Source organism: Lissotriton helveticus, chromosome 8 (assembly GCF_964261635.1).
Source record: "Lissotriton helveticus chromosome 8, aLisHel1.1, whole genome shotgun sequence".
Lineage (NCBI taxonomy): Eukaryota > Metazoa > Chordata > Amphibia > Caudata > Salamandridae > Lissotriton > Lissotriton helveticus.
In genome coordinates, this window is record NC_136069.1 from 281,111,956 (window position 1) to 281,127,590 (window position 15,635).

The following is a 15,635-nucleotide window of genomic DNA, read 5'->3' on the forward strand; positions in this document are numbered from 1 at the left end:
CTTGTAGGGGTGCCATAGTATCCGGCTCGTCAGGTAAACTGGGTGTGACCGTTCTGACATTCTGACGAAGCCCAATATAAAGGAACGTATCCATCACTGAGGGGGTATTATCCCCAAAGAATTGAGCTGATGTGCGAAATTGCCCCTGGAGGTATAGATCGCCCCATGTACGAATCGCATATTTCGTGAGCATTTGACGGGCAATCTCCTCACAGGTGACACTCAGTCTGGGGTCATGTGCTAGGGGCATACATGGTGAATATAGGAACTTGACTCCCATATGATCAGCTATGCGCTTCCAAGCCTGCACTGTACAGTCTACCGTGGTTGGATCACGGTCCACGACCCGAGCTGGAGCGTACAAATAACCCGATGGGTGGGCGGGCCTCATATATCCGTCCTCCACCGCCAAGTGAGCCATAAAGGGAGGAGGATGCAACCAGTACACAACAAAATGGCCCTGGGCACAGTCATAATATCGTTGAAAGTTTGGAACATCAAATCCACCTTGGCGATAGGGCAACATGAGTGTCTTCAGACTGATCCTGGCCTGCTTGCTGCCCCAAATGAGCCGTGATAGTTGGGAATTGAGGGCGCGGAAGAAGTATGAGCCTGGACTGTATGGTATATTAGTGAAAAGATATAGGAGCTTGGGGAGAACCACCATCTTAATCAGTGAGATGCGCCCTGCCATTGACAGTGGGAGATGGATCCACTTAGTGATGGTGTCGGTCAGTTTATCAAGGACAGTACCATAATTAGCCCTAATGAGAGCTTCACGGTTCCTGGTCACTGTGATGCCCAAGTATTTTATTTCGTCTGTCTCCCACATTAGGGGGTAATCCAGAGGAAAACGCAAGGTTTTGTCAGTCAAGGGGAATAATGCCGGTTTTGACCAGTTTATCTGTATCCCAGATATGACCCCGAATCTGGTGATCTCGCGCAACAGAGGGTTAAGGTTATCTTGCGGTTTGTGGACATATAAGGTCATGTCATCCGCATATAATGCAATGCGCAGCTGGCGTTCCGGATATATCAGAGAGCGGTGATTGTGATGTTGTCGGAGTTTGGCCGCCAGGGGCTCAAGGGCGATCGCGAAGAGGATCGGGGAGAGTGGACACCCCTGCCGGGTACCCCTTATGGATCTCAAACGGGGCAGAACGGGAGCAGTTTAACAGGACTGCGGCTTGCGGCTTGCAATATAGCAGTTGGATCCAATCGAGAAAGCTAAAGGGGACCCCCATCCGTTCCAGAAGGGACAAAAGGTAGTCCCATTCAAGGGAATCGAACGCCTTTGTGGCGTCTAGGAAAACTGCAGCAGCCTCGCATCGAGGGTTAATGTCCTGCAGTACAGCTTGAAGGGTGCGCAGGTTATGTGACGTTGCTCTATTGGGGACAAATCCCTCCTGGTCAGGCAGGACCAGTCGTTCCATCAATAGGTTGAGGCGTGTCACGAGTACTTTTGCCAATATTTTCACATCGATATTCAATAATGAAAGCGGTCTATAAGAGTCGCAGTGTTCTGGAAGTTTGCCTGGTTTCAACAGGGATGTTATAAGGGCTTCCCGCATAGTGACCGGCAAGGACCCCTCTTCAAGGGCCGTATAGTAAACTTGCTTCAGTATTGGAGCGAGTAGGTGGATATAGGCCTTATAAAAGTCAATTGGTAACCCATCAGACCCAGGTGCTTTGCCCGACTTCATAGACATGATAGTGTCTTTTATTTCGTACTGCTCGACTTCATGATGTAAAAATTTCTGCTGGGATGGGCCAATCCACGCAATAGCAGTGTCGTCGAGATACATCTGTAAGTTCATAGGCGTCAATCTTTGGGAGGTGTATAGTGTGGCGTTATGATTAGTGAGAATGCGGAGTTGTTCGTTGAGGTCCCTCTGCGGAGCCTGATGTTCGTCCATTAGGGTCGCGACATAGTTTGGGGATCTGATAGCAGAAGCAAGCGCCCTACCGGGCCTATCTCCCTCGCCATAAATGCGCGCAGTGTACGGTTTCCTTGTCCGCCACTTCCGCATACTCATTCAGCTTTCCCTGAGTAGAGCCTTAGATGTATGCCCCCGCGTGTCTTGAGTCATGCCCCGTTCAAGGTCTCGGAGCTCAGTTTCTAACTTGCGCAATTCACAGCGAAGTGACTTGAGGACACCGCCTCCTTTAGCGATACACCACCCCCTGACCGTGACCTTAAAGGCCTCCCATACCGTCGTGAGATTCGACACTGACCCCACGTTACGCTCAAAGAAGTCCTGTATGTCATGTTCAAGCTCTGCCTTGAAGGCCGAATCAGTGAGGTGTGCGGGATTTAGGCGCCAGCTTAAATAAGGGGAGGCATCAATGGGTATGTGTAGTGTTAGGAGAACTGGCGAATGATCCGAAAACGTCCTGGCAAGGTGTAGGGCGTCGACCAGCCAAGTCCCGAGGCCAGCCGATAGGAACACGAAATCAATCCGCGCCCATGTGGAGTGCACTGCAGAATGATGTGTACCTTGTCTGAGGGAGGGGTTTATGTGCCGCCAGGCATCAATGTAGTGGTGTTCCTTAACAATAGTCGATAATGTACGTTGTGCATGAGTGTAGTGCAGCGCCTGGGGGTGGGACCTGTCCAGGAATGGTGCCAATGCTGTATTGAAGTCTCCCCCCAATATGACATGGCCTATGCCCAATGTTTGAATTTTACCCTACATCGTAAGGAGTGCGGTTGTGTCATCAGTATTGGGGCCATAATAGCAGGCGAAGAGGACTGTATGCGAGTATAGTTTCCCCCAGACCATGCAATATCTACCACCTGAATCTACTTCGGTCCCAGCAGGTATAAAATGCATCCCTCGCCTGACCACGATTGTCACCCCTCTGGCATAGTTTGAATAAGAGGAGAACACCTTGCATGAGGCCCATCTAGACGCAAATAGGGGGGAACCATCTGGCCTTAAGTGTGTTTCTTGAAGCATGGCAATTGACACCCCCTGCCTGTCCAGGTAACCCAGAATCTGTCTCTTCTTGCGCGGGTTGTTCAGCCCACAAATATTCCACGAGACCAGCTGAAACTGATGTGTCGGCTGCGAGCCCGCTACGTCACCCCTTCAAACAAATAAAAAGTCATGTAGCATGCAGGTGCATCATCACAGATCATAATACAATCAACTTCACAGAGATAACAGTTCCACCCCGTAATCCCCCAGTTAGACCAGTTCCGAACATGCGTTACTGATGCTTCAGTAGCTACTGCATGAGATCGGAGCGTCATCCCACCCACACCGACAACCCCAACTGGCAGGGTATATGGTCCCCACCCACCCACCCAGAACCAAAACAAAAACAAAACCAAAGAGAGTACTACATATGCCCCCGCCCTAAGGAGGGGAGGGGATTTTAGGGGTTCACCTATAGGGGGCCAGAAACTAGGGGCACCAGACCTGCCAACCACCTCCCTACTTACACCCACAGTCAACCAGGCTTAACCCGGTCGTCTATTGCGGGACGGAGGTGGGTGATCGAGCATTTAGTTATACTATAGACCCGTAAAGCATATAGCAGAACAAGCATCTCACCAGTACACATAAGTATCAGTCTCCGCATAATCAGTGACCAGGGACTGCTTTGACCAGAAGGTCAGCATAATAGTACATCTGATTAGTCCTGTTGGGACAATGGTGATTGTGACCTGGAGCGCCGACGTGCTGCCTCTTCCCTGTTCTGTTATTTCCGGCATTGCTTTAGGAAATCTTCCACCTGCTGCGGAGTTTGAAAAAAATGGTGCTTGCCCTGATGAGAGATCTTTAGTTTTGCCGGACATAGCATGGCATATGGGATCTCCTGAGCCTGAAGTTTCTTTTTAACTCCTGCAAATTTGCGTCTGGCTTCTTGGACCGAGGGGGTGAAATCGGGGAAAAAAGATAGCGTTGTGTTGCCATAGTTCACAGTCCCCAGTTCTCTCGCCCGCCTCAACACCGCGTCTCGGTCTCTGTAGTTTAGAAAACGCGCAATGATGGGACGTGGTTGGGCTCCAGGAGGAGGGCGAGCGGCCAAAGACCTGTGAGCTCTCTCAACGATGAGGTGTGAGGAGAAGGATTCTTTCCCAAACAGTTCCACTACCAGGGTTTCAACAAAGATTTCCACCTTCCCTGTGTTGGTGGATTCCGCAAGGCCTAAAATACGAACATTATTACGGCGGGATCTCGCTTCCAAGTCCTCATTCTTGTCCGCTATTATTTTAAGCAACCTGTCCATTTGAGTGACTTGTCTGTTGGCAGAGGTAGCTCCGTCTTCCAGTTCCGAAAACCTGTCTTCGGCCTCTTTAATGCGAGTGTCATGATGCTCCAGCTTTGCCACGACACTGTCCATGCGAGTGTCTAAGGTGTCGATTTTGGAGTCTATTGTTGACAGACTTTGCTTCATTCCTAACAAGAGCGTTTTCCAGTCTTCCTCCGGAGGGGCCGAGGCGGTAGGGCTGCCCTCCCCCTCCGGCGTCGTTTTGGAAGTTTTCTTGGATTCAAATGGGATTTTTGACTGCTTGGCATCGCTGCGGCCCATTTCTCGCCTAGGCGTCCGCGACGCAGTAGAAGAAGTGGCCGCCAGGAGGGTTCAGGCGGAAGAGGGGGCTGATGCAGGCTGAGCGGGAAATCGGGGCGTTGGTTGAAGAGGTGAATGGGGGCTCCGGGCTAGTAGAATTCCGCAAGCGTGCTGAGGAAGTGCCCCCCGCTATCAATTTATGACTGAACGGGAGCATTTCCACGCCTAGGAGGAGGGAGAGGACCTACACTGAAGATCCAAGGGCTTCCTGGGGTAACCTCGTGTGTTTCAGGCGGGTCCGGCGATGGGTGAAACGAATTGTGTGCAAGGCCACGGCCCAATCTCCCTCATTCAAAGTCAGAGGAGCTGCCAGGAACCACAGGAGCGTGTCAGCAGAGTATGTAGTGATAGGGGGAGCAGAGGCAGCTAGGAGATCTCCAAGTTTCGCTGCGGGGCAGGCCCCAGAGAGTAACCAGTAAACAAGGAAGACGGCCGTTAGCAGGTGTAGCCTGTACAGGGAGGGCGCCCTTTCGTCTCTGCCACTCCGTTCTGGAGGATGGGCTATCGGGCCCCTCAGCATATACCCTCTGCAAATTTACCGCCTTAGGGGGGGGGGAAGCAAGCCGCAGTCAACTGGTCCGCGTAGATTGCCAGGCGCACCACCTCCTCGATCGGCAAGCCGGGCTCAATACGCGGGAAGCAGGCACATTGCGGACCAGAGTCCCACGCAATGATCGCCGGCTGTCTAGGCTCTGTGCTGACTCGTGCCACTACTCCAGCAGGGTGAGATGCAGGAGCTCGGCAGCTAGCCCACAGACCCGAGCTATCAGCTGGGATGTCGCTCCGCTCCGAGGGGGGAAAGCCTCCTCTTAATGACCCACTGTAGGAAGATCGGGGGAACGTGGCCGGCGCAATGATGGACGGAGCGGGCCGCAGCAGTGACGAGGCCCCCCAGGGGGCAGCAGAAAGGGGAATGCAGCTACCTCAGCCGGGCGAGTAATTGTGGCTTTGTGGTAGGTGTTGTGGCGTTGCGGCTGGCGTTATAATTGCAAGATTCCCCCCGCCAACAGAGATCCCGGTGCAGTCACCAAAATGGCGGGCCCCAGTCCATGCCTGACGTCCGGCCCTCTAGGGTGCAATCGCGGCCGAGTGGGCCCGCAGCGCCAGGGAGCTTCAATCCGCCGGCGTCTCTCACCTCTGGCAGCAGCAGCTAGGGTCGCTCCAACGTCGGCGGTGTTTCCGGCCTCTCAGGTGTCCCGGAGTTCCCGGGGGGGAAGGCCTTCTCCAGGTGCTACGAAGAGGCCGCGAAGCCTCGGTCTGTCCCGGCGAGATGGGCCGGCGTCAGGAAGTGTCCTCTCCGAGGCAGCAGTCCGCCCCGAGTTAGACGGCCGATATCTCCGCAGCCGGCTGGATCCTCCCGGCAAGAGAGGTATCGCTGAGCGCAGCTCCGTGTCCCGGTCACTATGGAGCGATGTTTGCACGGATAACACCGGTCAGGATCATGAAAGGATGGGGAAAGTTGCTCTATCCGGCGGGAGCCTCACACCAGTGCGCCCATCTTGGTCTGGCGCCACCTAGCGCCCCCCGGGGGCTGACACTTTACTTACTACTTGTTGACCACCTGCTGCTGCCAGCCATGATGTGCAGCAGTGACTGCCACTACTGCCAGGGCACTGCCTGTCTTCATCTCCAGGCAGAGCTGCTTGCTGCTACCTCCACTCGTCGCCGGACTGCACTCCTCACCTCGTCCTGCGGCCGCGACGGGCGGCCTGCCATCATGACATGAGAGGCTGTGGCAGGCTGCACTCTCAGATTTAATTCCCCCGCCTCCGGCTTTACTTCCGGGCCGCCGGACGTGACGGCAGTCTGTACCGCCGCACATCCGGATTAATTATTCCCGGCCCCCCTGGTGACACGGTCGTCGGTGATTGGCTGCAGTATCACCGGTCGGACCGGGAGCAGGGCACTGGCAGCCCGGCCCCTGTGTCATGAGCCGCGCTGGCGCCCCGCGCTCATGTGTCGCAGACGCATTCTGTTTCCAGGGCAACAGGCAGCTTCTGGTGGCAGAGTGCAGAGTCGATACATTGCAGCGCTCTCAGAGCTGAGAGCTGCAGGACAGTGTGTGTCTGTTTACGAACACGACGGGCAGGCCGGCGGCGCACCTCTCTCGGAGGGAGCAGCAGAGAGAGCCCGGCCGGGCACAGTGACAGGCGCCGCTGGTATGCGTGACATTGCATTTCAGTGCGGTGATGCGGATCACCGCACTGAAATGCGTGAGCGTCACACCTGTTGCGTGACGCTTGGCAGGACTGGGTCCCACACACTGCACAGTGATCCTACCCGCCACACGGGTGTTCTGGCTCCAGCCGGGGGCTCTCTTAATGAAAACAATGCCCAAACGTCAAGAATCTTCCCCCGCGGCCGCAGCGCGTCTGTATAAAAACCGCCGTATGCCTGAGGAAGCAGAAAACAGACGACTGGCTGCCGCAGGGGGTAACCGCACTGGCAGTGCGCAACGGGCAGCAGGCGTGCGGTCTCCTAGCGGCAGGAGGCTGCACGGCAGCGAGATCCTGATTAACGTCGCGGCCGCGTAGGAGTGTACAAACGCTCCCGCGGCCGATAGAAACCTGAGAAATGCGCTGCGATAAAACACGGGGCAATTTCGCACCTTAGACACACAAACCTGGCATTAAAAACACTTATTAAAGGTGAAAATCAGTATACATGAGAGGAAAAGTAATGCACTCATCTGAAAGCTGCTGGAGCAGCGAAGAAAGAGGAGGATAGAGTGTCCGTGGGGGAAGTTATGGGACGTCCTCTCACCGGATTGGCTGCCTTCCGATGGACTTTCGTTTGTTTATATTTTCCCTTATGTTCATGTGTTTATGTTTTTTAAAAAAGGCTGCTGGAGCTATGAATCTGTAATAAATCGCAGACAGATAAAGCCTAATCTGAAGCCTCTGGTCCTGCCATAGAATCAGACTTAGTGCAACCAGTAGCTTACTGTTTGCAAGATTTTTTATCTGCTCTAAAAAATGTTCTGGACCAGGAACCTCTTCCGTTTGTATCTGACCCTTTGCTCCTCTAACTTCAGTAAGTTCCATCTCCAGTGATGTTAGATCACTTTCTGGAATTCTTTGAAGGTGTCTATCTCTGTATCCTTGGCCCAGTAGTTGTCTTTTGTAGAATGGACGAATAGCCACAGAGCAGAGCTTTCTTCCCAAGCATTTAGCTTCCAGATCCCATCTTGAGTATAGCCCGTTCTCAAATAGTCACCAGTATAGGCAAGGGACAAGAAGTTCCCCAAGCCAAGAACTCCACTGTTTGTTTTTATAGGGACCACTTCATCAGTGGGCATAAATAATTAATTATACATAACACATTATATACATTGCAATGTAAAGAATACTGCTGCTGTGCAGCATTTGTATCTGCATATGTCCCTAAAGCCGATTGCATCAATAAAACTTGCAAGTCTACCAGGAGTCACCACATAACAGCCTTGAGGTCCTAAAAAGGTAGTGCTGATTTCTGGATATTTCTTAAACTCACAACCCCAATGGAAGCCCAAACTGTGTAGAGTAGTTTTACGCTAGTTGAAATGAAGTGTGAAGAAAACTTCACACATCTAATATGCACATGCAATACCTCTGGTTGGAATCTCTGCAGCGGAAGGCATCTTCATGGCAGCAAAGATGTTTGTGTGAACAGAGGTGGGGCTAGTAATGGCGGCGGTTGTTATGCGGCAGGGGAACTCAAGCAGTGGAAATTTGAGAGTGAAATAGGGATATCCCTGACTGAGATGTTTATGTTGTAAAAACAAAACTCAATAAAAGATGTAAAAATAAATATTAGGATTCACCCACAGCCAAAACTGTCTGATTACATTTTTGATTGACTGATGAAGGGACCTTGTGTAGAAGGTATCAGATTTTATTTTATTTCCCCATAGTTTCTTCCTTGCGTTTAGGGGTGAATACACACATTAATGTAACTTTGTCATTGTTCATCGATTGTGTAATCCCATCCAAGACATTCAATTTTTTAGCCATTGTAATGGGTAGCTTTGTGCATGATTGCTATCCCTCTTGATTACCTTGTGAATCCTTTAAATGGCAGAACATCATCCTAGGCCACACCAGTAAGTTTTTAGGTGGAGCCTCCCGGCAGCTCTGTGAGGCATGCTGTAGTAGAGTATGCTGTGGAAGGCTCGCCCATTCTCCTTCCATATTTTTCATTGTCTTGTGTCGTTGTCCATGGTAAATGCTGGCTTCCGATTGATTATGAGGCTTGTTAGTCCCTCCTTGTTACCGCCTTGTCGCTGTTTGTTACCTCCCATGAGGACTGGATCTTTTACTTGCGGCATTACATGGTCTCCTTCATAAGTCGGTAAGCACTTTTTCTTTCTTTAATTATCTTCCCTATTCCACCCACGACATCTCAGCAGGCTCTCTGGTTTTACTAATGTATATATTTAAATTATAGTGCGTCCACTTTAACTATAGCGGCCGTGCTTAATTATTTATTTACTTAATGCTTTTGTGATTCCCATGCATTTATTATTGTCAGGCGGTTAATGGTTGGCAGAGGCCTCAAGTTACTTTCATTATGAGTTACAGTTCATGCCTGCAGTTGTCAAACGGATGCCACTGCCAGACCAGAGCGTAGGCCGTACTTTATTCAAAATTGTCACTCCTGCGCTTTCCTGAAAGAATAAAATGGGGGCACCTGACAGCGGATTGTAAAGCATATGAGATATATGTGGCTCTCTAAATTAAATAATAGCCTGCCATATTTGGTGTGTGTGAGAGGCGAATGCGGTGAAAGCAGAAGCCTCCGCTATCTTGTATCATTATTTTTTACAGAAACACAAATTACTCTGAACAGATCACAGTGCCTGTATTTCTTTCTGCCCAAATTAGTATTGGGTGCAACAAGTAAATGAAAACAGTCCAACATGCCGACTTAAATTAACGTGCCATACATATTGAAGTCAAATACAAACAAATGCTTACTATAATGAGAAACTAGCTCCTTACAATATGTTTAAGTTCTAGAATGCGTGCAATAAAGCCAACACTGAAAGGCAGGATCCATGTATACATGCTGAAGGCTGTGAAGTTGGAAGTGACGCCAATGGTTCCCGTTCACGAAATCATTAACTACTGCCGAACGACTCGCTCCCGAAAAAAGCCTTTTATTTGAGGTCAAAATAACTTTTATGATGAAATTGTATAATGCACAGAAGTCACTTTTACGCGGAGATTTCTGTTCAAATACATTTCCTTCTGTGGGCGTGAATGCCCGTGCCAGGGTGAGAAATGCCAGGAATTTTGTAAACACATACAAACTTACAACTTTGAGGGTACGACTTCTTCCAACCCTGAAAAATGGTCGAAAATATAGGTGTGTCATGGGGATAATTAAATGCCCTTCAAGGGTGGGTGGAGGTAAGGAAATATCCCCAAATTTGCTGTGGGTGGCAGAAGGGGTTTCTTCAGTGGAAAATGTTAGTATGTTTGCAGACTCTGTTTTTTTATTGATAGTTTAGTCTTCAACCCAGATCAATTTTTAGAGAATACTTCCACAACAACAAGCATTTGCAATGCAATAGGTCTCACATTTACGCGAGTTTGAGCTATTGGCATTGTAAATGGCAATGCCTTTTATTTATGTTTTGGTTTTTAAAACATAAATAAAAGGCATTGTCATTTACAATGCCATTAGCTTAAATTTGCGTAAATGCGAGACCTATTGCATTGCAAATGCTTGTTTTTAAAGCCTTTATTTTTTGTAGTTTGCAGTGTTACAAGAAGAGAACTGTGAAATGAAAAAAGATTCAGCAAGCTGCCCATAACACGTCCACAGCACTGGCCACCGTAAATTAAAAGTTTTAACTAACAATTGAGCTTCTTGGAAGAGAATTAATTTAGGCTTAGGTTGTAAGAATTAAATGACTAATGTTATTGTACAGACTATTCACCTTCCAAATGGGTTGGAGCGAGGTAAATTGGCACCCACTTTATTGTATCCCCTGCCATTTTTTAGAAAGTTCATTGTTCATAGGCAATGACAGTCTAACCAAGTCTAGCCAGGCAACCTAATATATATGAAAGAACAAAACCCAGTGGCGGTTCCTTCATTGGGGCGTGGCAGCGTCGCCTCACTGCTTTCTCGTAGTGCGAGAAGGCAGAAACATAAATTGGTAAACTACCCTTTTATGTTTCTGCTTCTCACACTGTGAGAAAGCAGAAGTGCCTGGAGTGCCTGGTTGGGGGCGGGCGGGTGATTAGTCCTGCTCCAGGGCTGGGGGGGAGTGGCTTTTCCCACTGTTGTCGGTACTACCTGACTGGTCGGCTTCAGGACCGACCAACTCAGTCATGTGTACTCTCACATTTTTCTCTATGTAGGCTGCTGCATGCAGCCTACATAGAGAAAATGGCCCGACTGGGGCGTTCTCCGCTGTGAATCACCAATCACAACGCCGCCATTGCAGCATTGTGATTGGCTTAGGGGAGCAGGAAGAGGGAGGCTGCCTAAATCGCGCCAGGACTGGAGCAGTAGGAGCTGAGACAGCGGTGGTGAATGTCCCGGTGGAAGGTAAGTTTTTTATTTTATTTGAATTTCCATCCCGCTCCCCGTGTGAACCAGCACGCTTCCCCCCGCAACCACCTGAGACCCCATCATTGGACGGATTGAAGGTCCAGAAACAAGATGCTGCGAGGTCCTGCCCATCCGGTGTAATGGTATGTATACCCCAGCGCAATAAAAGGTCCTAGGCCTGGTCAGGCCGCTCAGATCCATTGTAAAGTACTTTGTAATCGCTTCTCATTGGTCCAGGATGTTCTATGGGTTCGGGGTGATGCGGTGCACAAGGTTCACTTAAAACTCCACACGCGAGGACCGGTTAAGACGGGAACCGAGGATGGACAATTGTGAGCACGTGACCTGCATAGCTTTGGGCACCAACTCGGTAACAGTTGGTCACCTTTAAGCCTCAGTGGAACCCCATGCACGTCCACCCCACGCTTCTCATTCAGAAAGATTGCCCAAGGGTTCGCACACCTGCTGAAAAGAAGATTATCTTCTCGTTACAGGGATTCAAGCTAGCAAGGAAGCTGCATCTATTGACTGTTTGGGGATTATGCTGTCATACTCTTTTCAAAGACACGCAACTCGAGCTCTTGCGTACTTTTATTTATTTAATGTTACTTGCTCTCCTTACAGTTAGCTGTCCCACACTTAGGAAACTCTATAAGAGAGGATTGCAGGCTTTTGTTCGAGACACCAGTAGCCTTCACGAGAGAATGCAGAATGCAAGCTGCAGTTACCTAAAAACATTTGTGTCATATAAAAGTGCCACCGAAATCCGTTGATACCGTGAAACATATTTTGCTAAGTAGAATCTGGAAAACTATACTTTTTAGATCAAATTTCTTTTATTAGTTTCATCAGCATGGCACACACTATCAATTGGACAATCACAGTATCGGATTTAGCTCTTTCCTCCCTCCCCTCCCTTGCTCCGATCACCCTTACCCTGGGAGGGTGCAATGTGTCCATGCAAGCTGGTGTGGATAATATATTCCTGAACAATGCAATTAACAACTCCCATGCCCAAACCTCCCGGACCCACTCCCCCAACCCAACTGCCCCCCCCCCAACTGCCCCCCCTTAAACCCCCCCTCCGGTGTGTTCTGCTGCCTTTCTACGTAACGTTGTGTAGGTGTGGCGACTGGGGCCTCAACCTTTGGCCTTTGGTTTCTTGTGGAATTCGTCCACCAGGCAGAGGACCCTAAGATATTTCGGGCAATGTAGCTCGTTGAATTCCTGGGTCAACAGTGAGACTTGTGGTTGCCAAGTCTCCCTGAAGGAATCAGTAGTTTGCGTAAGGGAGGCCTGTATTCTTTCCATGCCCATAATGTACCATAGTCTGTGGAGCCACCCTGTGTGCGTGGGATTTCGGTGGGTACCCTATAGTGAAAGGATGTGCTGTGCCGCTGCCCCCAGCGCTAGACCCATTTGCCTCCCCCGTACTGATTTGAGTGGGAACATGATTTTGTTCGGAAGGCCCAAGACCGTGTAAGCGGGAAAGTGAGGGATTTCTGTTTCAGTGTTGGTCTATATCCCGGAGCACTACCTCCCAGTATTCCCGCACTTCCGCACATTCCCATAACAGGTGCATCATGGTCCCAATTTGGCTGCAGCCCCTCCAGCAAACGGGATCACGACGCGGGTTACTCTGGTGGAGCCGCGCCGGAGTCAAGTGCCAATAATATGCCACCTTAACTGCCGATTCCCGGCTGACCACGTTTCTGGCTGTGTGATGGGCTCTGTAATAAATATCCTGCCATTCCTTATCTCTGAGTGTGCGCCCTAACTCTCGCTCCCACCGTCTCTGACCCACGGATCGTGTTGTGAGAGAAGGGGGGGCCAATAGTTTGTACAATTCCGTGATGGCCCGAGTATCAGTGGTTTTTGTGACGAGCAATTTCTCGTACGCCGTGAGGTGTCGGCTAACCTGTGATACGGTGTCCTTATTCGTTAGCCAATGTCGGAGCTGAAAGTACTGGAATCGTTGTAGATTTTCGATCCCATACATGTCTTGTATGTTGTCCAATTGCATGAAGCCCTCTGTATCAAACAGGTGCCCGGCTGACCTACAGTCCGACCGTCGCCATTGAGGGAATGAACTAGGGGCCATCCCGGGCGGGAAGGCCGGATTATCTAGCAGGGGTGTCATCGGCGACGGAAAAGACGTGAGGCTTTTAGCGACCGCCACCGCGTCCCACACCTGGAGGAGTGTCCGGGTGACGGGAGATCTTTTAATGTACGCTGGTCTGTCCGGCCGTGCCAGGAACAGGATTCTCCATAACGGCATGCCCGCCATCGCCCTGTCTTGGAATAACCAGCGTTTCTCAGAAGTCGGGCGGGACCATTCTAAGAGGTAGCATAACTGTGCCTCCTGAAAGTATCTTTGTAAGTCCTGAACGCCCAGTCCGCCCTCAGCGGTCGTCCGCATGGCTAGATCCCGGCGAAGCCGGGGACGTTTTCCAGCCCAGACAAACTGTTGTATGGTGTCTTGAAATTTCTTAATCATCCCTATAGGTGGAGTGATCGGGATAGTTTGAAAGAGGTATAGCACTTTGGGTAACAGGGACATTTTGACCGGCATCGCGCGTCCAAGCCAGGAGAGCGGTTGCTGTCACCATCGATGGATGTCCCCCTGGATATGGGCAAGAAGCTTTGTGTAATTGTGTTCAACCGTTTGGGCCGTAGTAGGTGTTAGGGTAATCCCCGGATACCGCAGCGGCATGCTGTTGGATAGGCCCCCAAGTTGCAACAGACCTCTGTTGGATAGGCGTGTATTGCGCCCTAAGGGTAGGATCACCGATTTCTCGACGTTCATTTTAAAGCCCGAAACTCTCCCGAACATCGCCATCTCGCTAAGGAAGGCAGGGATCGACGTCCCGGGGTTGTCCATGGCCACTAAGATGTCGTCCACGTATAGGCTGATGGTTTGTCTTTCTCCCCCGAAGCTGATGCCTGTGATGGACTGGTTGTCCCTTACGCGCTGTGCGAACGGTTCTATATACAGGGCGAAGAAGAGTGGCGAGAGTGGGCATCCTTGCCTGGTACCACTCCTGATGTCAAAGGGTCGGGAACCTATTCCGTTGACCCTGATGGTTGCCCGTGGTGCCGCGTAGCAGCTGGCGACCCAAGAGCGGAATCTCTCACCTACGCCGAACCTTGCCAGCGTTCTGTCTAGGTGTTTCCAGTCTACCCTGTCGAACGCTTTTTCGGCGTCGACCGATAAGAGGGCCACGTCTGATTCATTGAAGTGGGCCTTGTCGATGACGTGCATCAGGCGCTTGGTGTTTTCAGCACATTGACGGTTAGGTATAAAACCTGCCTGATCGGGGTCTATTATACCTGGGAGGCATGGGCCGAGCCTAGCGGCCAGAATCCCGGTAAAAAGTTTCAGGTCCAGGTTAAGCAGTGAGATCGGTCGGTAGGCCGCGCATTGGGTTGTGTCTTTGCCCGGTTTCGGCAGGACGATTATGTCTGCTTCTAACATGTCCTGTGGAATGGAGCCAGGACCCTGAATTGAGTTGAATAGTCTAGTCAATACTGGGGCTAGAAGGGGGCAAACCTTTTATAGAACCCCGCGGAAAAAACGTCCGGGCCCGGAGCCCTCAGCGGTTTAAGGCGTGCAATTGCTGATCTTACTTCCTCCAAGCGTATAGGGGCATCTAGAGACTGAGCGTTCGTCTCATTGAGGGCTGTAACCGCTGCCTCAACGAGGTATGCTTCCCCTGCATCAGTGTCTAGGGTCAGGTCGGCTGTATATAAGGAGGCGTAGAACGCCCTGAATGCCTCTGCTATTTGATCGTCTTCTCGGACCTCTCTCCCTTCCTCTCCGTGAATAATAGGGATCGTGGAGCGGAGGACTTTGGCTTTGAGTTTACTGGCCAGTAACCGTCTGGTCTTGTCCCCCCCACATAATACGTGTGGCGAAGGCGCAGCGCAGTGACCTCTGCGCGGTCGAGGTCCAGGCTCGTGAGTTGTGCCCAGGCCGCCTTAAGCTTGCGCTAAATCCGGGGGGCCTCTGTCCGCCTATGAACGCGTTTGAGTTCCAGTACTTGCTCCGATAGCACCTGGCGTCTGTCTTTGTGCTCCCGGTTGTCCACCGCTGCGAGCGCAATTAGTTCCCCCCGTACCACCGCCTTGAGTGCTCCCCAGACTGCGGACATAGCCACTTCGCCAGTGTCATTTATGCTCCGGTAATCTGCAATGCTTTTGGAAAGCTGCTGTGCGACCCCTTTACGCTGGAGCAGGTTCTCTCGAAGACGCCACTTACCTTTACGCGTCTGCACGCGGGAGACCGTCAATCAAATCGCCACCGCGTCGTGGTCCGATAAGGCTGCCGGGACGACCTCGATATCTCGGACCAAGGGGGCCAGGTCTGTGGAGCCTAGGAAGTGATCAATCCTAGCGTACGTGCGGTGTACATGTGAGTAAAAGGTGTACCCCGTGGATGTGGGATGAGCCCCCCTCCAAAGATCTATGAACCCTCTACAGCCATTGTCCCCCTTCGGTGGAGATTGCCCCTG

The 15,635-nt window shown here is 50.9% G+C and overlaps 1 protein-coding gene across 1 annotated transcript in view; it reads left to right on the plus strand.

Annotated features, from left to right (window-relative positions):
* Nucleotides 1-15,635, plus strand: part of CUL5 (cullin 5) — a 778,902-nt gene that overhangs the window by 56,165 nt on the left and 707,102 nt on the right. The gene's annotated exons all lie outside the window — the stretch shown is intronic.